Here is a 16,476-nt window from a genome sequence, read left to right as displayed (position 1 = left end):
GGATCTGGAATAGTGAAAATGATCTTGGAAAAGAATAAAACTGGAGGACTCACACTTTCTGATTTCAAAACTTATTACAAAGCTACAGTAATCAAAACAATGTGGTACTGGCATAAAGATGGATGTATAGGCCAATGGACTAGAATTGAGAGCTCAGACCTCACATGTAAGGTCTATTTATTTTTGGCCAAGGCAATTCAGTGGGAAAAAGATATTTAATACAGTGTTGGTAAGGATGTGGAGAAACCAGATGCCTCATACATTTCTGATGAGAATGTAAAATGGACCAGGCACCGTGGCTCATGCTTGTAATCGCAGCACTTTGGGAGGCTGAGGTGGGTGGATCGTTTGAGGTCAGGAGTTTGAGACCAGTCTGGCCAACATGGTGAAACCATGTCTCTACTAAAAATATGAAAAAATTAACCGGGTGTGGGGGCACACGATAGTCTCAGATATTTGCGAGGTTGAGGCAGGAGAATCAGTTGAGCCCAGGTGGCAGAGGTTGCAGTGAGCTGAGGTTGTGTCACTGTACTCCAGCCTAGGTAACAAAGGGAGACCCTGTCTCAAAAAAAAAAAAAAAAAAAAAAAGAGAGAGAGAGAGAGAAAGTAAAATGGTACAGCCACTTTGAAGAACAGTTTGGTAGTTTCTTAAAAAGTTAAAACTAAACTTACCATTTGACCCAGAAATTCCATTCTTAGGTATCTATCCAAAAGAAATGAAAACATATGTCCACAAAGACTTGTACATGAATATTCATAGCAACACTATTCATAATAATCCCAAACAGGAAACAGTCCAAATATCCATCAACAGGTTAATGGATAAACAAAATGTGCTAATGTGGTATATTCACATGACAGAACATGGCAATGAAAAGGAACTACTTTTTTTTTTTTTTTTTTCTTTTGAGATGGAGTCTTGCTCTGTCGCCAGGCTGGAGTGCAGTGGCGCGATCTTGGCTTGCTGCAACCTCTGCCTCCCGGATTCAAGCAATTCTCCTGCTTCAGCCTCCTGAGTGGCTGGGATTACAGGTGGCTGGGATTACAGGTGCACGCCACCACGCCCGGCTAATTTTTTTTTTTTTTTTTTTTTTTTTTGAGACGGAGTCTCGCTGTCACCCAGTCTGGAGTGTAGTGGCGTGATCTCGGCTCACTGCAAGCTCCGCCTCCTGGGTTCACACCATTCTCAGCCTCCCGAGTAGCTGGGACTACAGGCGCCCACCACCATGCCTGGCTAATTTTTTGTATTTTTAGTAGAGACAGGGTTTCACTTTTCGCCAGGATGGTCTCGATCTCCTGACCTTGTGATCTGCCCGCCTCAGCCTCCCAAAGTGCTGGGATTACAGGCGTAAGCCACCGTGCTCGGCCAAAAAGGAACTACTTTGTAGTGAAAAGGTCAGGCGTGGTAGCTCATACCTACAATCCCAGCACTTTGGGAGGCTGGGGTGGGAAGATCCCTTGAACCCCGGAGTTGGAGACCAAGCTGGGCAACATAGAGAGACCCTATCTCTACAATAATAATAATAATAAAAAGATGAAAAAAAGGAACTACTAATATACACTATGACATAGAAGAACCTCAAAAACATTATACTAACTGAAGGCCAGACATAAAGACTATATATTGTTGATCCCATTTACATATATATATAAAATATTATATATATAGTTTATTTTGTTGTTGTTTTTTTCTTTTTTTGAGACAGAGTCTTGCTCTGTTGCCCAGGCTGGAGTGCAGTGGCGTGATCTCGGCTCACTGCAACCTCTGCCTTCCAGATTCAAGTGATTCTCCTGCCTCAGCCCCCTGAATAGCTGGGATTACAGGTGTGTGCCACCACACCCAGCTAAGTTTTGTATTTTTCGTAGAGATGGGGCTTCGCCATGTTGGCCAGGCTGGTCTCAAACTCCTGACCTCAAGTGATCTGCCCACCTCAGCCTCCCAAAGTGCTGGGATTATAGGCATGAGCCACCATGCCCGGCCATATTGTATGATCCATTTATATAAAGGGTACAGAAAAGGCAAATCTATACAGAGAAAGTAGACCAGTGGCTACCTGGGCTGGATCTGGTAGTAGCAACCAACTGCAAATAACCATGTGGGAACTTTTTGGGGTGATGGAAATATTCTAAATCTGGGTTGTTGTAATAATTGCATAACTACAAACTTACTAAAAATAATTGAATTGTATACTCACAATGGATGAGTTTTATGGTGTATACATTAAACTTCAATCAAGCCATCGAAAAAAAAAAGATCATAGGTTCATGGCCCAGAGTATTAGGATATTTTGGGGATATTTTACTATTCCACTTGGGAGAAAATTTATCATGCTGGTGTCTGCCTCTAACAGGGTCCTAGTAGCAGAGATGTTTTCGTGGATGTTCTGACTATCTGTGCCGGTATCAGGGAGTCCATGCAGATCCCTGTCATCACATCATTACCTAGGATCATTACATAGCTTCAAATCTGAGGGTTGCATCCTACTCTATACTTGTGGTAGGCTGAATGATGGCCCCCAAAGATATTCAAATCTGAATCCCTGAAACCTGTGAGTGTATTCTCCTACGGCAAAAGGGACTTCACAGTTGTGACTAAATTAAGGATTTTGAGATGGGGAGTTTATTCTGCATTATCCAGGTGAGTGGGCCCTAAATATAATCACAAGTGCTTTTATAAGAGAAAGGTGGTGGAAGATTTGACAAAAAAGTAAGACATATGAAGACGGAAGCAAGAGGCTGAAGGAAGGGGTCACAAGCCAAGGAATGCAGGTGGAGTCCAGAAGCTAGGAAAGGCAAGGAAAGGTTTCTGCCCAGAGCCTGTAGAAGAAACGCAGCCCTGTAGACACCCAACTGTAGCCTTTCTTTCTTCCTTCCTTCCTTCCTTCCTTCCTTCCCTCCCTCCCTCCCTCCTTCCTTCCTTCCTTCCTTCCTTCCTTCCTTCCTTCCTTCCTTCCTTCCTTCCTTCCTTCCTTTCTTCCTTCCTCCCTCCCTCCCTCCCTCCCTCCCTCCCTCCCTCCCTTCCTTCCTTCCTTCCTTCTTTTTTGACAGAGTCTCACTCTGTTGCCCAGGCTGGAGTGCAGTGGCACAATCTCAGCTCACTGCAACCTCCACCTCCTGAGTTCAAGTGATTCTCCTGCCTCAGCCTCCCGAATAGCTGGGATTACAGATGCATGCCACCACACCTGGCTAATTTTTGTATTTTTAGTAGAGACGGGGTTTCAGTATATTGGCAAGGCTGGTCTCAAACTCCTGACCTCAAGTAATCCGCCCACCTCGGCCTCCCAAAGTACTGGGATTACAGGCGTAAGCCACCATGCCCAGCCAAATCTGTGCTGTTTTGTTACCAAGTTCATGGTAATTGTTATAGTGGCAACAGGAAGCTAATATTAATATGATATCCAACCTCAAACATATTTGATTTCTATTTTATAATTTTTGAATTAGTTGTAAACATAGAAAAACTCTAAAATTTTACATTGAAATCTGGATTTATAATTCTGTTATTGTTATTTAACTGGAAAATTAGACAGTATAAATCTTCCCCAATGGCGTGGCAGTACTAACTGCCTGGAGCTGTGCAATGATGCCCCAGGACCCTAGGTCCTGCTTGCCTCCCTGTGATGCCTGCCCGGCTCCTGCAGGCATACGAGTGTGTGACTTCCACTTTAGACTGTGTACCAGAGCTTCCTGCAGCCACATTTGGATCTGAGGATGTGATTTGATCACTTTGAATGAATGTGACTGTTTTTTTTTTTAACTAGCATTAATTATAATTATCTGCTTTTTTTGAAAGGTTCAAAAGGGGGACAAGAGGGGCTACTTCTCAAGCTGCCTGATTATTTCAGCCTGTGTCACCTACACATCTTCTGGCTGAAAATCCTCTGCTCATGTTATTGCAGGGACTTTTTCTTTTTGTCAAGCTTCTGACCTTTCTAGAATATTTGGGGAGTGACGGAATCTCTCCTGTCCATGCCTCGCTTGTATTTTCTGTTTGTCAGGTACTCATGCTTACCTCCTGGAGCTCCAGGACCACCAACCTCTCTTGAAAGATGAGAGCATTTTGGCACCCTCAGCAGTGCAGAAGGGGGCAGTGGGAATGCTGTTCTCTGTCTGGGACAGGGACATAGACCTGTTTAATTATTTGCTTCAGCACAGGTGGAAGGTTAACAGACTTATCTGAAATCTTGGTGTGAATTACAATGCACAAAAAAGAAATCTTAAAAGTATACATTAGAATGCTCCAGCACTCAGAGGCCAAGCTTCTCCACTTAAGTTCCCTCCTGGGCACTCCCTCTTTCCTATCCCTCAAGAAATGATACCCATAGCAACTCCCTCCACCGTGAGTCCTTGTCTCCTACAGCCCTTGTCTCAGGTCAGGATTCTGAGGCTGGTCTTTCCACACTCTGACCTGGCCCTTTTTGGTAAGACTGACAACCTTACCAAAACTGACCCACTGGCTGCACCCCCATCCCCACCAAAAAATACCATGATCCTCCAATCTGCAATCTGGATCAGCAGCCTGGGCTTTGGCACTGCCAGCGAGGCCCCTCTGGAGTCTTCGTGCTGAAGAGGAGTTCCCCTGGAGTCCTTCTGGCTGCCTTCCTGGCTCTCCTCCCATTTTCCTCTGGGTAACTGCCTCGACCAGGATATACCCACACCCTTGCCCAAAACACAGCTACAGAGACTGCCTTGTCTGAATCATAGTTTTTAAAAAGAAGGATTTTTCTAATCCTTAAATGGTTTTGCATTGCCCTTAGGAGGAAATCCCAAATCCTTAATGTGGCCCACAAGGCCCTGAAGGGTTGTGCCTGCCTTTCCTCCTGCTCAGGCCACACTAGCCTCCTTCCTTCCTTCCTTCCTTCCTTCCCTCCCTCCCTCCTTCCTTCCTTCCCTCCCTCCCTCCTTCCTTCTTTCCCTTCCTTTTTTTTTTTTTTTTTTTTTTTGAGATGGAGTTTCATTCTTGTTGCCCAGGCTGGAGTACAATGGTGCTATCTCAGCTTACTGCAACCTCCACCTCCTGGGTTCAAGCAATTCTCCTGCCGCAGCCTCCTGAGTAACTGGGATTACAGGTATGTGCCACCACACCTGGCTAATTTTGTATTTTCAGTAGAGATGGGGTTTCTCTGTGTTGGTCGGGCTGGTCTTGAACTCCTGACCTCAGGTGATCTGCCCACCTTGCCCTCCCAAAGTGCTGGGATTATAGGCGTGAGCCACTGTGCCCAGCCCCTCCTTTTCTTCTTGTTCTTGTTGTTGTCCTCCTCCTCCTCCTCCTCTTTCTTCTTCCTCTTTCTTTCTCTCTCTCTCTTTTTCTTTCTTTTGCCCTTTCTCTCTTTCTTTCTTTTTTGAGACCGGGTCTTGCTCTGCCACCCAGGCTGGAGTGCAATCGCATGATCATAGCTCACTGCAGCCTCAAACTCCTGGACTCAAGCAATCCTCCTGCCTCTGCCTCCCGAGTAACTGGGACTATGGATGTGTGCCCCCACTAGCGGCTATTTTTTTTTTTTTTTTCTCTCTGTAGAGATGAGGTCTCACTTATTGCCCAGGCTGGTCTGGAACTCCTGGGCTCCAGAGATCCACCTGCCTTGGCCTCCTAAAGTGTTGGGATTACAGGGATGAGCCATCATGCCTAGCATTGCTATTTTAAGTCATTCAGAAATCCACATACTTATATTAATACAATGTTCTTTGAACACGTGTGAGGATTTCCATAGGATAAACTCTTAGAAATGGAGTTGCCAGATTACAGGAACCAACTATTTAACATTGTTGATAGAAATTACTGAATTTATTTCCAAAAAGGTTGTGCCAGTTTGTGCTCACATCAAGGGTATCCTTCCCCATCACTGCTGTATTAATTGAAATTTTAAACCAGTAGTGAGGTTAACCATTTTTTAATGTATTTAATTGTCCTTTATATTTCACCTGTGAACTATTTATTCAAATTATTTGAGCAGTTGAGATAGAATCCCAAATATAAAAAATAAACTCCTATATTTTATTCTATTACTTTAGTGGGGTTTCATGTTTAGATCTTTATTCTATCTGACGTCATTTTTATGACCTGGGACTTACCTTTACGTTTAATATTTATTACTATTATTTTTTACAAATAAAAATAAAATTGTCTTTTTCCTACATATTTGAAATACCATCTTTATAACAGATCGAATCTTATGCACATGTAAGACTATTTCCAGACTTTCTATTCTGTTTCTGCTGACTCTATTTGTAGATTTCTGGCTCCACCTCATATTGTTTTAATTATTACAGCTCAATAATACATGCTTGGTACCTATTAAGCACTCAATAAATATTTGTTACCCTCTGAATCTACTCTTTTGAATATGCTTTGAAATCCATTTGTCAAGTTATTAAAAAACCCATTGAGATTTTAAATTCTTTTACTTTCAAATTCTTTAGACAATTTTTTTTTTTTTTTTTTTTTAGACAGAGTCTTGCTGTGTCACCCGGCTGGAGTGGAGTGGTGCAATCTCGACTCACTGCAAGCTCTGCCACCCAGGTTCACACTATTCTCCTGCCTCAACCTCCCGAGTAGCTGGGACTACAGGTGCCTGTCACCATGCCCAGCTAATTTTTTGTATTTTTAGTAGAGACGGGGTTTCACTGTGTTAGCCAGGATGGTCTTGATCTCCTGACCTTGTGATCTGTCCCCCTCAGCCTTCCAAAGTGCTGGGATTACAGGCGTGAGCCACCGTGCTCGGTCACAATATTTTTAAAAATTGATCCACAAACCACACACAGATGGGGTCTTGCTGTGTCTTCCAGACTGGTTTCAAACTCCTGGGCTCAAGTAATCCTCCTGCCTCCACCTCCCAAATAGGTGGGATTATAGACACATGCCACCACACCAGGCTGCAATTGTATTTTAAGCATATCTTTTATTGATAGCATATATTTGCATTTAGTGTTTTTTAAATCTCATCTGAAAGTACTTAATTGGTGAGTTTCTGTCAATCAATTATTGCTTTACAGATAGATTTAGTCTGGTCATCTTTTGCTGTTTCAGATTGCTTTTAAAATACTCCCTTATTGTTTTTCTTGTTTTCTGTCATTTGCTTTCTGGCTTGTGTTTTGTTTGTTGCTTTTCCCCACTCCTAACAATTTGAAAAATATAACTGTGCACAACACACAATTTACCCATGTATCAAACCTGCAGATGTACCCACTGAACATAAAATAAAGTTGCAAAGAAAAAAATGTATAATTTTTCAAAACTATTATTTTCCTTTTTTTTTGGTTTTGTTTCTTTTCTTTTTTCTTTCCCCCCTCGCTAAAGACAAGACCTCTGTCAATCACCCGGGCTGGAGTGGAGTGGCTCAGTCACAGCTCACTGTTGCCTGGAACTCCTGGGCTCAAGCAACCCTCCCTCTTCAGTTTCCTGAGTAGCTGGCCTATTTTTTAACTTTTAAATAAATATGCTTATGCCTGTGCAATTCCAAAAGTCACTACTTTTAGAGACCAAGAGAACAATCAGAGAGAAAACAAATAGGGATATTGAAGATCTAAACAATACAATTAATAAATTTGATCTATTAGATATAATTGAACTCCACATCCAACAGAGAATTCATATGCTTTTTAAGCACTAGAACACTAAATTGGCCTAAAAGGAACTGTAATAAATGTCACAGAATCAATATCATATAGACTAAAATTAGAAGTGAATAATAAAAATAAGGCTGAAAAGCACATGACTCTTATAATTTGCTGACTCTGCTGTCCCTTCTGATCTCTCCTACCTGCTCCTCCCTCCTGGATTGCTGGATGGCTCTGGGAAACTGGAAATTTTTACTCTACATGGCAATTCAGTTCTCCAACATTTCCTCTCAAACTCAGCTCCCAAAACAACCGTCCTCATTGAGAGCCCATCCATGTGCCCAGCGAAACAAAAGGATCATCTTCTGATTTACCAGGATCCGCCTTCCTAAGAAGCTTTTATTTATTTTTATTTTTATTTATTTATTTATTTTGAGACGGAGTCTTGCTCTGTCATCCAGGCTGCAGAGCAGTGGCATGATCTTGGCTCACTGCAACCTCTGCCTCCTGGGTTCAAGCGATTTTCCCGCCTCTGCCTCCTGAGTAGATGAGATTACAGGCGTCCGCCACTGGGCTAATTTTTTTTGTATTTTTAGTAGAGATGGGGTTTCGCCATGTTGGCCAGGCTGGTCACTAACTCCCGATCTCAAGTGATCTGCCCACCTCAGTCTCCCAAACTGCTGGGATTGTAGGCATGAGCCACCACGCCCAGCCCTAAAAAGATTTTAATGGTAACTTACACACTAGTAAGCAGTATCTATTGACCTTCCTTTTCCACTTCCATGAAAAGGAAATAAATCAGCTAAAAACACTGTGGTAATTCCCTCCTGCTCTTTCCCTTCCCCGCTCCACCTTTTGGGCATGTTTTGTTGTTTTTGTTCCTTTCTTTCTTTTTTTTTTTTTTTTTTTGAGAGGGAGTCTGGCTCTCTCCCAGGCTGGAGTGCAGTGGCCGGATCTCAGCTCACTGCAAGCTCCGCCTCCCGGGTTTACGCCATTCTCCTGCCTCAGCCTCCCGAGTAGCTGGGACTACAGGCACCCGCCACCTCGCCCGGCTGTATTTTTTAGTAGAGACGAGGTTTCACCGTGTTAGCCAGGATGGTCTCGATCTCGTGCCCTCGTGATCCGCCCGTCTCGGCCTCCCAAAGTGCTGGGATTACAGGCTTGAGCCACCGCGCCCGGCTTTTGTTCCTTTCTTAAGTCAACAAATATTTCTTGAGCCCCTGCTGTGTGCGGGGCACAGTGGTGGAAGCTGAAGATGTGGAGGTCAACCAGGCAGCTGTGGTTCCTGCTCTCCTGGAGCTTACAGTCTATCAGGGAGAGAGACACAAACACAAATAATCACGCAAATGAGTGTAACATTGCCCCCGTGGATAGTGATGAGAGCCTGTGGTAAGGAGATTTTACTATTAAAGACAGTTATTCAATGATACTTGTTAAAGCATGGCAAGGAAGACTTTATTCAAGACCATCACAATAGGCATAGGGACCACTACAGTGGGATTTTTGCAATGGGGGAAAGAGCCTGGGCTCAATTCTGAATACAGCATGGGCAAGTGGGAATTTATCGCCAAGAAGCAGGGCGGGGTCAGTGCATGGTAAATGACTAAGAGCAAACATTGAGGATAAGGGATCATTCTGGCTAAACCAACCTCAAAGGATTCTTGCTACAGTCAGTCCAGGTGATTAGCTATCACCTGGGGGATAGGGCAGGATGAGAAACCCAATCAGATATCAAGGGTGATCGTGATCAGCTATCCAAGGGAGGTGTTCTTGCTGAACTGACTTAGCAAGATTCCTTGCTAAAACTAGATTTTACAAGGAAGTGCACAGGTAGGCCTAGGAGAAAGTTCAGGAGCCTGATTAAAGTTTAGTCAAGCAAAGAATCGTTGTCACTGCCTGGCCAGGGAGTCCAGGGAAGGCTGGACTGTTAGAGGGATGCTGCGGTGATGTCAGTGGTGGGGTAGGAGTTACCTTGGCAAAGAGGAGGGAAGAGTGTGCTGGGAGGACGCAACAGCAGGTGCAAAGCCCTTGTGGCAGGAAGGAGCAAGGCAAATGTGAGGGACTGAAAGGAAGCAGTCTGCCTGGCTCATTGTGAGACCGGGAGAGGCTGCAGAGGTGGGCCAGCACCAGGCCACGCGGCCTGGCAGGTCAGGCTGGGGACGGCTGCCCTGATTCTAAGAGCTGTGAAAAACCATTACGATTATTTTGCTTTTGTTTTTATTTGTGTTGTTAAATATAACATGAATTTAGAAAATCATATCAAGCAAATGTACCATTTAATGAATTACTATAAAGTAAACATCACAGATGGGAGGAAACTAAGGAGACACGATGACTAAATGCAGTATGGGATCCTGGATTGGATCTTGGAACAGAAAAAAAATTAATGGGAAAACTGGTTAAATCTGAATAAAGTCTGTCGTCTAGTTAATTGTATTGTACCAAATGTTGGTTTCTTAGTTTGGACAAAAAAAAAAAGAAGTAGGGAAAAAGTATTATGTACTAGTAAAATGTTAACATGAAGGGAAGCTGAGTGAAGAGTATATGGGAACTTTCTGTACTATCTTTGTAACTTTCTGTAAATTTAAAATTATTCCAAAATAAAAAATAATTTAAGCTGACAAATACCAAAAACATACTCAAATCCAGAAAATAATGTAATTTAAAAATTAACTGCCTTACCTACTTCTGCAGTACTTTTTCCCTACTTTTTTGGGTTTCATTCAATCAAGTCTTTTTTTTTTTTTCAGATGGAGTTTTGCTCTTGTCGCCCAGGCTGGAATGCAGTGGCACAATCTTGGCTCACTTCTGCCTTAGCCTCCTAAGTAACTGGGATTACAGGTGTCCGCCACCACACTGGCTAATTCTTTGTATTTTTAGTAGAGATGAGGTTTCACCATGTTGGCCAGGCTGGTCTCGAACTACTGACCTCAGGTGATCCAACTGCCTCATCCTCCCAAAGCGCTGGGATTACAGGTGTGAGCCACTGCGCCTGCCCTTGATCATGTCTTATATAACAATGACTTTGTAATATTTTGTAAAGTTAGAATAAAAAGTAATTTAGTCTTTTTTTAAAAAAAATATAGATAAAACCAAAAGATAGTGTTTAGGGCTTGCACTTGGGAGATGTGTTAGACAGTGACATGCACAGCCCAGGTCTCCTCAAAGGCAGATATATCTTCTTAGTTTCTTCTTGTTAATGATAGTTTCTTGGTCTTTCCTTGTGTCTCATGATCTTGATACTTTTGAAGGGTACTGATTAGGTATCTTGAAGAATGTCCTTCAATTTGGATATGTCTGATGTTTTTCTCTTGATTAGAAAGCAGCTATGGGTTTTTGGAAAGGCACAGAGGTGATGTGCTTTTTTTTTTTTTGACAGTCTCGCTCTGTCACCCAGGCTGGAGTGCAGTGGTGCGATCTCAGTTCAGTGCAAACTCCGCCTCCTGGGTTCAAGCAATTCTCCTATCTCAACCTCCTGAGTAGCTGGGATTACAGGTGCCCACCACCATGGCCAACTAATTTTTCTGTATTTTTAGTAGAGATGGGGTTTTGCCATGTTGGCCAGGCTGGTACTGACCTCAAGTGATCCGCCCGCTTAGGCCTCCCAAGTGTTGGGATTACAGGTGTGAGCCACTGCGCCTGATATGCCTTTCTCATGGCTGCATATCGGGGGTACATGCAGTCCATGGGACTTATCACTGGTGATGCTAATCTGGACCACTTGATGAAGGTGGGGCCTGCCAGGTTTTGCCATTGTAAAATTGTAAAATTGCTGGTTTTCATACTCTGTGCTTTGAAGGTGAGTCTCTGAGTCCAGCCCACATTCAAGGAAAGGGGAATTAAACTCCACCTCTTGGCTGGTGGGGGTAAGGGGGGGCAGTTTCAACATATATTACTTAGAATTCTGTAAGGCAGATTTTTCTCTTTTCTCTCACTTACCTTATTTGTTCAATCATTTATTGGTATCACTATAGATACATGAGTATTTATTTTATTTCATGGGTTATAATCCAGTATGATTGTAATTTATTTTGTGGCTCAAATTGTTCCAGCTCTGACCATTGGGAGCTTGTTTCTGGTTGGCTCCTGTATTCTGCTGACATAGTGCACCTTCCTCACCTCCCTTTCTTCCCTGATGATTTCCTTACTTTTTGGCATTACAAAATGATCCAGGCTAATCTTGTGTTTTCTCTGTCCTAGTCCTATAATCAGACATTTCTCTAAGGAGCCTGGTTCTTTGTATTGGAGGATGGTAGTTAGGAACCATAGTCTGAGTGCTAGACGTGCTCATTGCTACTGGGGTATTTACCTATTTAAAAAACTGTGTTTTTCAAGTGTTAAGGTTCCTCTTCTATCTTCTAGCTCTTCCTTTTTTTTTTTTTTTTTTTTTTGCAATTTGTTGAAAAAACCTGGATTGTTTGTCCTATGGTTTCCCATAGTCTGAATTTTGCTGATTGCATCCTTATGTTATTGGTTTAATGATTTTCTCTGTCCCATATATTTCCTGTAAATTTATATATAGTTGGATATAGAGGCTTGATCAGATTCTGGTTAAATTAGGGGGTGGGGCAAGACTACCTCATAGATGGTGGTGTATTCTTCCATCAGCAGGCACACAGTTCCTAGTTATCTCTTTTAGTCAACAGCCACTGACAATCATTGCTTAGATCCATTAATTCATTATGGGCTATGAAATGGTGTTATTCCAACTCAATTATTCCTTCTTCATTCATTTTCTGAAACACTTCTATATTTAAAATATTTGTCTTGTTATTCTTATTGGTGCTGCATTTGTTGTGCCTTTGTCCAGTGGAAGCATCTTGAGTTGGCTCTGGAATCCTTTTGATGCAATCCTGGTGGTCTTTAATGGCTTTCCTTCAATATGGCATCTGGGAAGCAGGAAAGGGGTAATGCCCTCTGCAGCTTCTAGGTGGCAATACTTCCTTCCCTTGGGGAAAAAAAACCAAAAACCCACTAAGTTTCTGGTTAGGGCCTTCAGAGATTCACCAAGAGAGGGAATAAAGGAGAGGGAGCAGGTGGGGATGGGAAAGATAATGAGTTCAACTTACAATTTTTTTTTTTTTTTTTTGGAGACAGAGTCTCACTCTGTTACCCAGGCTGGAGTGCAGTGGCACAATCTCGGCTCACTGCAAGCTCCGCCTCCTGGGTTCACACCATTCTCCTGCCTCAGCCTCCTGAGTAGCTGGGACCACAGGCACCTGCCACCGTGCCTGGCTAGATTTTTGTATTTTTTTTTTAGTAGAGATGGGGTTTCACTGTGTTGGCCAGGATGGTCTCCATCTCCTGACCCATGATCAGCCCGCCTCGGCCTCCCAAAATGCTGGGATTAGAGCCACTGCATCTGGCCTCAACTTATAATTTTGTTATGGGCTGAATTGTGTGCCCTCAAAATTCATATATTGAAATCCTAACTCCAGTTCCCCAGAAGCTCCAGAATGTGACTATACTTGGAGATGGGGGCTCCGGTTTTTTTTTTTTTTTTTTTTTTTTTTTAAGACAGAGTCTTACTCTTCCAGGCTGGAATACAGTGGCACAATCTTGGCTCACTGCAACCTCAAACTCTTGGGCTCAAGCAATGAACATAGAGTCTTTTTTCTTTTCTTTTTTCGAGACAGAGTCTCACTCTGTTGCCCAGGCTGGAGTGCAATGGCGTGATCTTGGCTCACTGCAATCTCCACCTCCTGGGTTCAGGTGATTCTCCTGCCTCAGTCTCCTGAGTAGCTGGGATTATAGGCATGCACCATCATGCCCGGCTAATTTTTGTACTTTTAGTAGAGATGGGGTTTCACCATGTTGGCCACACTGGTCTTGAATTCCTGACCTCAAGTGGTCCACCCGCCTCGACCTCCCAAAGTGCTGGGATTACAGGTGTGAGCCACTGCACCCGGCCTGAACATACAGTCTTTAAAGAAGTGATTAGGCTGGGCGCAGTGGCTCAAGCCTGTAATCCCAGCACTTTGGGAGGCCGAGACGGGCGGATCACAAGGTCAGGAGATCGAGACCATCCTGGCTAACATGGTGAAACTCCGTCTCTACTAAAAATACAAAAAACTAGCCGGGCGAGGTGGCGGGTGCCTGTAGTCCCAGCTACTCGGGAGGCTGAGGCAGGAGAATGGCGTAAATCCGGGAGGTGGAGCTTGCAGTGAGCTGAGATCCAGCCACTGCACTCCAGCCTGGGCAACAGAGCGAGACTCTGTCTCAAAAAAAAAATAAAAAAAATAAAAATAAAGAAGTGATTAGGGTAAAATAAGGTCACATTAATGGGGCCTAATTCAATATGACTGGTGTCTTTGTAAGAAAAGGAGGCTAGAGCTGAGAGTGGTGACTGAGAGGTAATCCCAGTACTTTGGGAGGCTGAGGCTGGAGGATTACTTGAAGCCAGGTGTGCAAGACCAACCCAGTCAGCATATTGAGACTTCAGTCTCTACAAAGGTAAAAAATTAGCCAGGTGTGGTGGTGCATACCTATAGTACCAGCTACTTGAGAGACTGAGGAGAGATCACTTGAGCCCAGAAATTCAAGGCTGCAGTGAGCTACGATTGTGCCACTGCACTGTAGCCTGGGCAACAGAGCAAAACCCTGCCTCTAAAAATAAATACATGAATTTTAAAAAGATAACAGGAGATAGGACATAATCAATACACAGACTGAGAAACAACCATATGAGATCACATAAGAAGGTGGCCATCTGCAAGCCAAGGAGAGAGGCCTCAGAAGAAACTAAACCAGCCAACACCTTGATCTTGAACTTCCAGCCTCCAGAACTGTGAAAAAATACATTTCTGCCATTTAGTCACCAGTCTGTGATATTTTGTTATGGCAGCCCTACAAACTAATAAAATTTGTTGAATTTGAAAGTATGTGTGGGTATACAATAAATACGTGCAATTTCATGTGTCAACTTAAAAATAAATAAATTTGAAAAAGGTATGTATGGGATGTTTTCATGGCATTTGTAAGTGTTTATCTGAGGTTCAGGAAAGAGGACTGGGCTGGAAGTAGACATATGGGAGGTGAGAACATTTATAGAATGAATAAAGCCACATGTGTAAAAGGGAATCTTTAGGGAAAATCTAAGGAGTAAAATGAGAAGAGGGATGAGAAATAAACCAACATTAAGAATTTGGAAGCTTGGCATGGTGGCTCACGCCTATAATTCCAGCACTTTGGGAGATCAAAGTGGGCAGATAGCTTGAGCCAAGGAGTTCAAGACCAGCCTGGGCAACATGGTGAAGTCTTGTCTCTACAAAATATACGAAAATGACCCAGGCGTGGTGGCATGCGCCTGTGGTCCCAGATACTCAGGAGGCTGAGGCTCAGGATCGCTTGAGCCCTGGAGGTTGAGACTGCAGTGAGCCATAATCGCACCACTGCACTCCAACCTGGGTAACCCCCTGCTTTGGGGGAAAAAAAATTGGGGAAAGGAAGAGAAGCCCCCTGAAGGAGACCCAGAAGGTATAAGGGAGAGGCAGAGTAAAGGCATGAAAGAGTGGGGTCCCAGAGGCAGAGAATGGGTTTGAGGGAGTTTGGGGGAAGGAAATGGTTAACTACCACATGCGGAGGGGAGGTTAAGATAAGGACTGAAGGAGGGCCTGGGATTTTGCAATTATGAATGCAAGAACAACAGGGTGGAAGGATGGAGAGCCAGGCTGCTGTGGAGTTGGGTATGAATGGGGCAGTAAGTGGATAAAGGCAGGGGAAGTCAATCATATTTAGGAAACGTCTCAGAAAGAAGGACGTGGTACTGGCAATATTGAAAGGGTGTTGTGGTTTTCTGGCTTTATTGGGAAGGACATGAGCATATTTATATGATGAGAGGAGGAAACAGTGGATGAGAGGTACAGAAATGAAGGGGAGGATAGAACCCTGGACTGCCTCAAAGCAGAGTAAGGAAAATTAAGCACTCAGGAACAACTCTTCCTCTGAGATGCAAAAAAATGCAGTTGGAGATTGTAGATTTGGGGTAGGAACCTGGGGATGAATATTCATGTTCAACTTTTTGTGTGGACGCATGTTTTCATTTCTCTTGGATTTATATCTAGGAGTGTGAAATGGCTGGGTCATATGGTTACTACATGTTTAACAATTGAGAATCTGTCGAACTGTTTTCCAAAGTGTCTGCATTGTTTTACATTCCTACCAGCCGTGTATGAGTTTCCAGTGTCTCCACATCCGGAAAACACTTGTCATCTGTCTTTTTATTATATCCATTCTATTTGGTATGAAGTGATATCTCATTGTGATTTTGATTTACATTTATCTAATGGCTAGTGGTTTTGGTGTCTTTTCATGTGCATGTTGGCCATTTGTATATCTTTGCAGAGAATTATGTATTAAAATCATGCTCCCATTTTTAAACTGGGTTGTCTTTATTGTTTTTCTTTTGTTTTTGTAGAGAAAAGTCCTCACTCTGTTGGCCAGGCTGGAGTGCAGTGGCAAGTTCATAGCCTACTGCAGCCTCAAATTCCTAGGGCTCAAGGGATCCTCCTGCCTCAGTCTTCCAAGTAGCTAGGACTATAGGTGAGTGCCACCATGCCTGACTAGTTAAGAAAAAAATGTTTTTTGTAGAGATGAGGTGTTGTTATGCCCAGGCTGGTCTCAAATTCCTGGACTCAAGCAATCCTCTTGCCTTGGCCTCCCAAAGCATTGGGACTACAGGTGTGAACCACTGTGCCTAGTCTGTCTTTTTATTGTTGAATTATAAGAGTTCTTTATACATTCTGGATACTAGTTCCTTATGAGATATATGATTTGTAAATACTTTCATCCTGTGGAGTGTCTTTTCACTTTTTTTGATGGTGTTCTTTGAAGCCTAAAAGTTTTAAATTTAGATGGAATCCATTTTTTTTTATTTTATTTCATTTATTTTGAAATGGAGTCTTACTCTGTTGCTCAGGC

Source organism: Chlorocebus sabaeus, chromosome 14 (genome assembly GCF_047675955.1).
Source record: "Chlorocebus sabaeus isolate Y175 chromosome 14, mChlSab1.0.hap1, whole genome shotgun sequence".
NCBI lineage: Eukaryota > Metazoa > Chordata > Mammalia > Primates > Cercopithecidae > Chlorocebus > Chlorocebus sabaeus.
Note: the sequence above shows the minus strand (reverse complement) of the source record.